A 6,924-nucleotide genomic window follows, 5' to 3' on the forward strand; every position below is an offset into this window, starting at 1 on the left:
GCAGAAAAAAAAAAAAAAAAAAAAGATTGGCAACAGTTGTTAGCCCAGGTGCCAATCTTTAAAAAAAAAAAGAACAGAAAAATTCTTCTGGTTTGAGAGCAAAAACGATTTAATGACATGGTTGAGATATTAACTGAGTCTTCAAGAATGGGTAGAATATGGATTTGGGAAGGTAGAGAGAAAGCCCATCATAGGCTTAGAATAGGAGCAGGAACAAAGGTGCAGAGGCAGCTTCTTGGGAGATATAGAATGTGGAACAGAAAGCGGTCAGTCGAGATAGGTATGTATGACAAGTAGGGAAGTCATGGAACATAATTTCCCTAAAGTAAGTGTGGTCTGAAAGTAGAAGGCATTGAGTGCCCAACCAAAGGTGTGGACAACGAGAGCCCCTGAATGGCTGTGAACAGGTGTGGGCGGGGTCCGTGGCTCTACTTGGGGTATTACCGTATCTGGTAGAGCAGGGACAGCTGCGAGGACGAGAGACAAGGAAGCGTTAGGGAGAAAGGATGAAAGTGATGGGAGAAGAGTTACTGCCCACTGGGAAGAAGAAACATAAATGATATCTCCTCAGGAAAAGCCAGAGGGCAGATGAGGAAGAGTCTCGGGACCTCTGCGAGGGCAGAGGGACACTCCGGATCACACAGCTGCACAAATCACTTCCTTCTCTTGGAAACGAGCTTCTCGCTTATGAATTCATTCTGCTTCCCCCTTGTCTGTCATCAAAACATTTATCCAAAATGATTGCTCCTTAAGTCACCTCTCACCCTAAGGAACAAGTGCATGAATCATAATTTCTGTTTTATAGTAAGAAATAAGGAGGCAGAAGTTCTGAAATTCACTTATCATCAAAAGTTCAAGTAGGAGCTAAGATAACAACCCAGAATATTAATGAAGAAAAACAAATCTGAGCAGAACAAAAAAACCACGAGCTTATTCAAGTCATAATTGCGTTTATGGTAAATAATAGGCACCCCAAAATGAATTATAAGTGAATTAATAAATGAATAAATGAGGGAGTGAATAAGCAAAGAAAGAAGGATATGGATTCTCGAATCAATGGGCAAATGAACTGTTGGAACAAAGTTCTAGATGGGACAGTGATGTTGCCTCACCCTTTTATATTTATATTTTTCAAAAGATTTTACATGCAAAACAAGCTTCAACTTATTCAAGTAAAGTCCAGCTTTATCCAACCGAATCACCATTCCCTGTGTTCTGAGGAGATATACATTTGAGCAAGAAGTGTGTGCCCATCAATGTACTGGGTGCCATAGATACAAAGACATGTAGAAGGACCTGGATATTGGGAAGGTTACAATCTGGGGAGACAAGTTATTCAATAATAATTATATAGCATCATTGCATCAATATTCCTAATAGGCTGCTGGTAAAGCCTTTCAGATGTGGGAAAGAATGAAAGCCGTACTCATTGGCCCAAATCTCAGAAAGTTCTCTCCAATTATGGAAGTTGAATGACTACTTTATAAGGAGAAAATTCTTCTCAGAAGTTAAATCTGCCCCAAAACTTTTCAGACAGATGATTTTCTATGAGAAATGGTAGATAACCAGCCCTTTAAATTGTGTCAGGCAACATAGGAAATAAAAAGTATCTTCAGCCACTTCAAATCTAATTATTTAAAATGGTGTGTACTAGAACGGCCTTGCTCCAGATGAGGACACTTGAATTCGGATCATATTCACGGGAAGGAGATCTGCAACTCTGAGCTGCGTTTCGGTGGCAGCTGGTGTGGAAAACTCTTAGTTTATGTACAAAAGCTCATCACCAAGAAATGAAATGCTTTTTAAGTAAGATTGCTTATCAACAGACAATGCAGTTCCCCTCTTCCCACTGGTAAAGGCTGGGCACAGCTTGGTGGAGGGCACTTGCAAGGGGAGGGGAAGGTGGATGAGGTCCGGGAATTTTCTCGGGGACGTTCTACTTTGTATTCAGGTCTTATAGCCTCGATCCTCACAAGGTGAGCTAGCAAACTGACAGCGTATTGGTTGGATTTATAACTCACGGTACTAAATTATAACAGCGAAGCGAAAATTAAACAGGAAGAGCAACTTCTTGCTTTCTTACTGTCAACAGCATCCATCGAAACACATTAAATGATGGATGGGTACTCAGTTATTGTCCTGAAACTGAAGAATCTTGGAATCAGAAGGAATCTTGGAAATCATCCTCTCCATAGTGCCACTCTCCCCATCCTATCATCCACACTTCACAGATGAAGAAAATGACAAGAGAAGTCAAGTTGCTGTCCCAAGGAATCAAGGAGAAGACAATTCAGTGTCTTGAGTTTCTACCACGTGCAGGACATACTGTGTACAGGGGCCATGTGTCCCAAATCAGCCTCGGCAGGTCAGCTCCCTGAGATCAGGAATTGTTTCCATTTCTGCTCTTCTTTTATCCTCATTGTATAGCATAGCGCCTAACACTCAGTGGCTGCTCAAAAAATATATATGGCATGAATAGACAAAGCTATAGAGTAAGCTCACAGCAGAGGGTGGCTTAGAACCCAGTTTTCTTGACAGCCAGACCAATGTGCTTTTCCTTGTGCCACAAAGCCTTCCCTAAGGGCTGGCTGGAAAACTCTGGGGCTTCCTGGGTGCAACTATTTATCATAGTAATAATCACATTTGGAATTTAAAGTAGGTAAACCACAGGTAAAAGAGCCAGATGGACTGGATTTGAAATTCAGTTCCTCCACGCGCTAGCTGTGTGTTCTTGAGAAACCAACGTAATACTCCTGAGTCACAGTTGGCTCACCTACAGAAGGAGCATAATAACAACCCTCTCCTGTGGCTGTTGCAGAGATAAAAAACAGGTAGAGTATGAGACACCTCAACGTGTGCCTGGCAGTAGTAAGGGCAAAATAAGCGTTGCTCTTTTAATAGTTTTATCATTGTTATTGTCGTTTAGTCACATTATTCATATGAGGTAGGTTTTACTATAGCCACTCAGTTGAAGAGGAATTTGAAGCTTCTCAGGGGAAAATAACATGAACAAGTTCCTCTTAATGGAGAGAACAGGGATGATGATTCAGAGCTACTGGTTCCTAAATAGCCCAGTTTCCACTTAGACAAAACTGCAAGGTAGAAAATAGCCCTCTCCTGCCTCAACTTGTTGGAGAAAGCTCACGGGTCTGGCTGCAAACTGTCCCGGTTAATACTGTTGACCTTTTTGTTGGAGGTTTCTGGAGGCAAAATGTGTTTAACAAACATTTTTTAGAAGTGCACTTTATGGAACAAAACTCTCTTGTGATACTTGGAAAAAAATAGAAAAGGAAAAGGGATGGTGTCCATATCTCAATTTGAGAATTGCTCTGTATCTTACTCACCTGTCGTAAATTCACAATATCCATTAGCATAGGAAATATGCCTGCATAAGAGACTTAAAAAATACATTAAACTGCATTTAACCCCAAATCTCTGAACTACCTGAACACAGTACGCCTATCAACAGCCCACAGAACCCACTCGGGGAAACACCACCCCACCTGATGCCAGGAGTTACAGATACATTGACAATGTGTTGAGACAGATAATGAACAAGGGAGACTTTCAGACTCCTCTCAAATTCTGGAATGCGTATGGGTCCTGGGTCTGTCTATACAGCCTGCCCTCCGTGTCTGAGGGCTCCACATCCAGGGATCCAAACAACACTGATCTAAGAAGATTGTGTCTGTACTGAACGTGTACAAACTTTGTTTTCTTGTCATTATTCCCTAAACAATACAGCATAACAACTATTTACATAACATTTACTTTATATTAGGTATTATAAGTAATCTAGAGACGATTTAAAGTATACAAGAGGATGTGTGTAAGTTATATGCAGATAATACACCATTTATATAAGGGACTTGAGCATTCTCGAATTTTGGTGTGTGTGGTGGCGGGGGGGTTCCGAGAACCAATTCCCCCATAGATACAGAGGGAGAACTGTACATGACTATCTTTGAGATTATGAAATGCTTTGTTAAAAGTTTTGAGCTGTAAAAATGACTATGAGAGTTGAAACGAAATACTGGACCAATGTCAGAGAGTCTGGGTTCTGGTCCTAATTTTATAAGTACCTGGACCTTTGTAGCTGGCTTGACTTAGAGTAAAATTCTATCCCTGCCACTTAGTAGCTATGCAACTTTGGGCAAATTTATGACCTCTTCAAGCCTCCACTTATGCATCTGCAAAATGAGAATAATAATAAATACCTTTCCTGGTTGCCGCCAGGTTGAATGTGAAGTGGGGTTAACACCACCGTCTTGGAAGAGCTATTGCAGGATGATGATGATGCGAGGAAAGTGCCCTTCCGAGATGCAGCGTGGGAGATAGCCAGAAACTTTTAGCTACAAGTCTGACCCTTCCATTCCCTGCTTGTCACTTTTCTTTGTCAGTAAACTAGAATTGACATAGGACCTGACCATCACTCAGGGTCGTTCCATTCTTTCATTCACTCACTCATTCGTTGTTTCTTTTTCCCTTCATTTATTAAACATTTGCTAACTGTCTGCATACATTGCGGGAGCGCACGGCAGAGATGCATAAGGTGTACACCTGGCATTCAAAGAGCACACAATCCAACAGAAAGAACAAATGCGCACATGATACAACAGAAATTGTTCAGGGCTGCAAGAGAGTTGTTTAACAGATGCTATGGGAGCACAATAAAGGGAGGAAAATTATTCCCGCCAGAAAGAGAAAAAGGGAAGTTGAGAACATTTCAAAGAAAAAAATAATCTTTGAATTGGACTTTAGAAGTTGAGGAGGAGCTCACAAGGCAGAGAAGTAATATCATTAAAAATTGCGACCATTTTTGAGCCTTTAAAGTATGCTAGGCACGTACGAAATTGTCATTTCAAGTGGCAACCAGACACTGTAGTGATGTCCCCATGTCAACCATCTTGATAAATACATCCTGGGAGGCAACTGGAGGCAACGCTCTAAGAGCATTGACATCACCATGCCATTGGCTTTGACAACTCACTGTTCTCACTTTGGCTCATTTTAGCTCTGTCCTAATCCGTGCTTGGACCAAGATTTTAAGAGAATGACATGGCATCTGAGGAAGAGGATCCTCATCTATGAACACAGGATAATTTCTCTGCTTCTCTATCCATCCTCATGGCTTGCCTTCATTGACACAGCTTTTTGTATTAGAGCTATCTTTAATATTTACATCAATGCTATTTTAGTTCCTGATTCTAAATGTTGGTGTTTTTATTTTCAATTATTTTTAAAAAACTACATTCCCCCTTTAAACTACGCTTAATTCATATGTTGTTTTTTGTTGTTGTCTTTGGTTTTTGAGGAAGGAGGATGGCTTCTTTGTGTCAGGTACATGTAACACTAATTTTAGCTCATGTCTTCCACTTCATTAAGATTGAAACTAGATTGATTTCCTTGGAGTGTTCCTTGGAGGGAATTAAAACTTCCAGGGAGTCCACATCCTGAAGTTCCCTTTGGTTCTGATTTCCTGGGTCTGCTCTATGTTGGTTCCCTGGTCTGAGTCTTACCTCTGCACTCTCCTCCCTCTCCACACTGCCTCTCCTTTCCAGAAAGATTCAAGGGTCATGGTGAAAGGTTCCCATAGCAAATAGCAAAGAACTCAGCCTGGTGTCGAGACACTCACATGAACAAGGGACTTTTAAATGATACAGCCTACTGTCCTTACAAGGCAACTGCGGCTGTAACTAACCCTCCCCCTTTCTATTCACCTCTTCTTTTTGTAACGTGAGTGGCTGAAGATGACTTCTCATCTTCCACTTTATTTGGGCGTTCTTTTGACAAATGTTCACTGAGGACCTACTACATGCCAGATGTGTTTCATGGTGCTGGTGATGCTTCAGGAACAAAGCAAATTACCTACACTATAGCTTTAGTTTTCTTTCATTTGTAAAGAAGTGAAGGTAAAAATAGTTACTTTGAATTTTTGGTGTAAACATTAAACGAGATATGTGCATAAAGCGCAGAATCAAGTGCCTGACACATGACTGATAATAATAATATCACCACCCAAAAGAACAATAACATTAAGGGGAAGCTTAGAGTTGGAGAGAAACCCAGGGGAAAACATTCCTTACATTCTACAGTGGTGGGAAGGTGGTTGTGACTAAGAGACAGACAATAAACAAATGACCAAAAAATATTATTATAGAGTGTGTGAATACTAAGAAAACAAACATGGAGAAGTTGATAGGAGATGGGAGGGCTGCTTGAGAACAAACTCAACATTGGAACATTTAAGACATGCCCATGGCACACAGAATGACAGTGTAAAAATCAAAAGGAAAGAATGCCCATGGGGACAATCTTTCATGCTGGATAGAAAGTTACATCACAGTGTAATTTTAGGGGGATTTGATCTTTTATTTTCTTTTGGAATAATTTCCTTTTGCTGTCTATGAAAAGAACATAATTCACTCTAAACATGAAAGATGTAATTATCATGATAAGTGTACACTGCCAGGCTCTGAGACGTGCACCAAATTTGAGGTGAGAAATCTGCCATGCAGTTAAATCTTGCAATCTAGGGTACAAGGTGTTAGAAATAAACATGATGCTGATTTCAAAATGGCATCCTACCAAATGATGACTTCAAAGAAAGGCATAGCCCATCTCCTCCAATAGCTTATGGCACCAGCGGGAACCACAACACCACCAACCAACCCTCTGTTTCCTCCTGGAAGTGATTTCCTCTGGTCCAATTGCATCTACTGTAGAATTTCTACAGCTAGAGAGGATTGATAGCCTGGGTCTCTGGGCCAAGGTTGCTTCTCTGCCCGGAGGTGGGAGTTAAGGACAGAGCAGAGAGGTCAGCAGGTTGGTTAGCTGGGTGAGAGACTCCTGTTGCTAGTCCCTAGCCAGGATCTCTCTTCGCAGCTTAAGGAACAGAGGCGAGGAAGGGAGGGAAAGGATCCA

Source organism: Equus przewalskii, chromosome 6, assembly GCF_037783145.1.
Source record: "Equus przewalskii isolate Varuska chromosome 6, EquPr2, whole genome shotgun sequence".
NCBI lineage: Eukaryota > Metazoa > Chordata > Mammalia > Perissodactyla > Equidae > Equus > Equus przewalskii.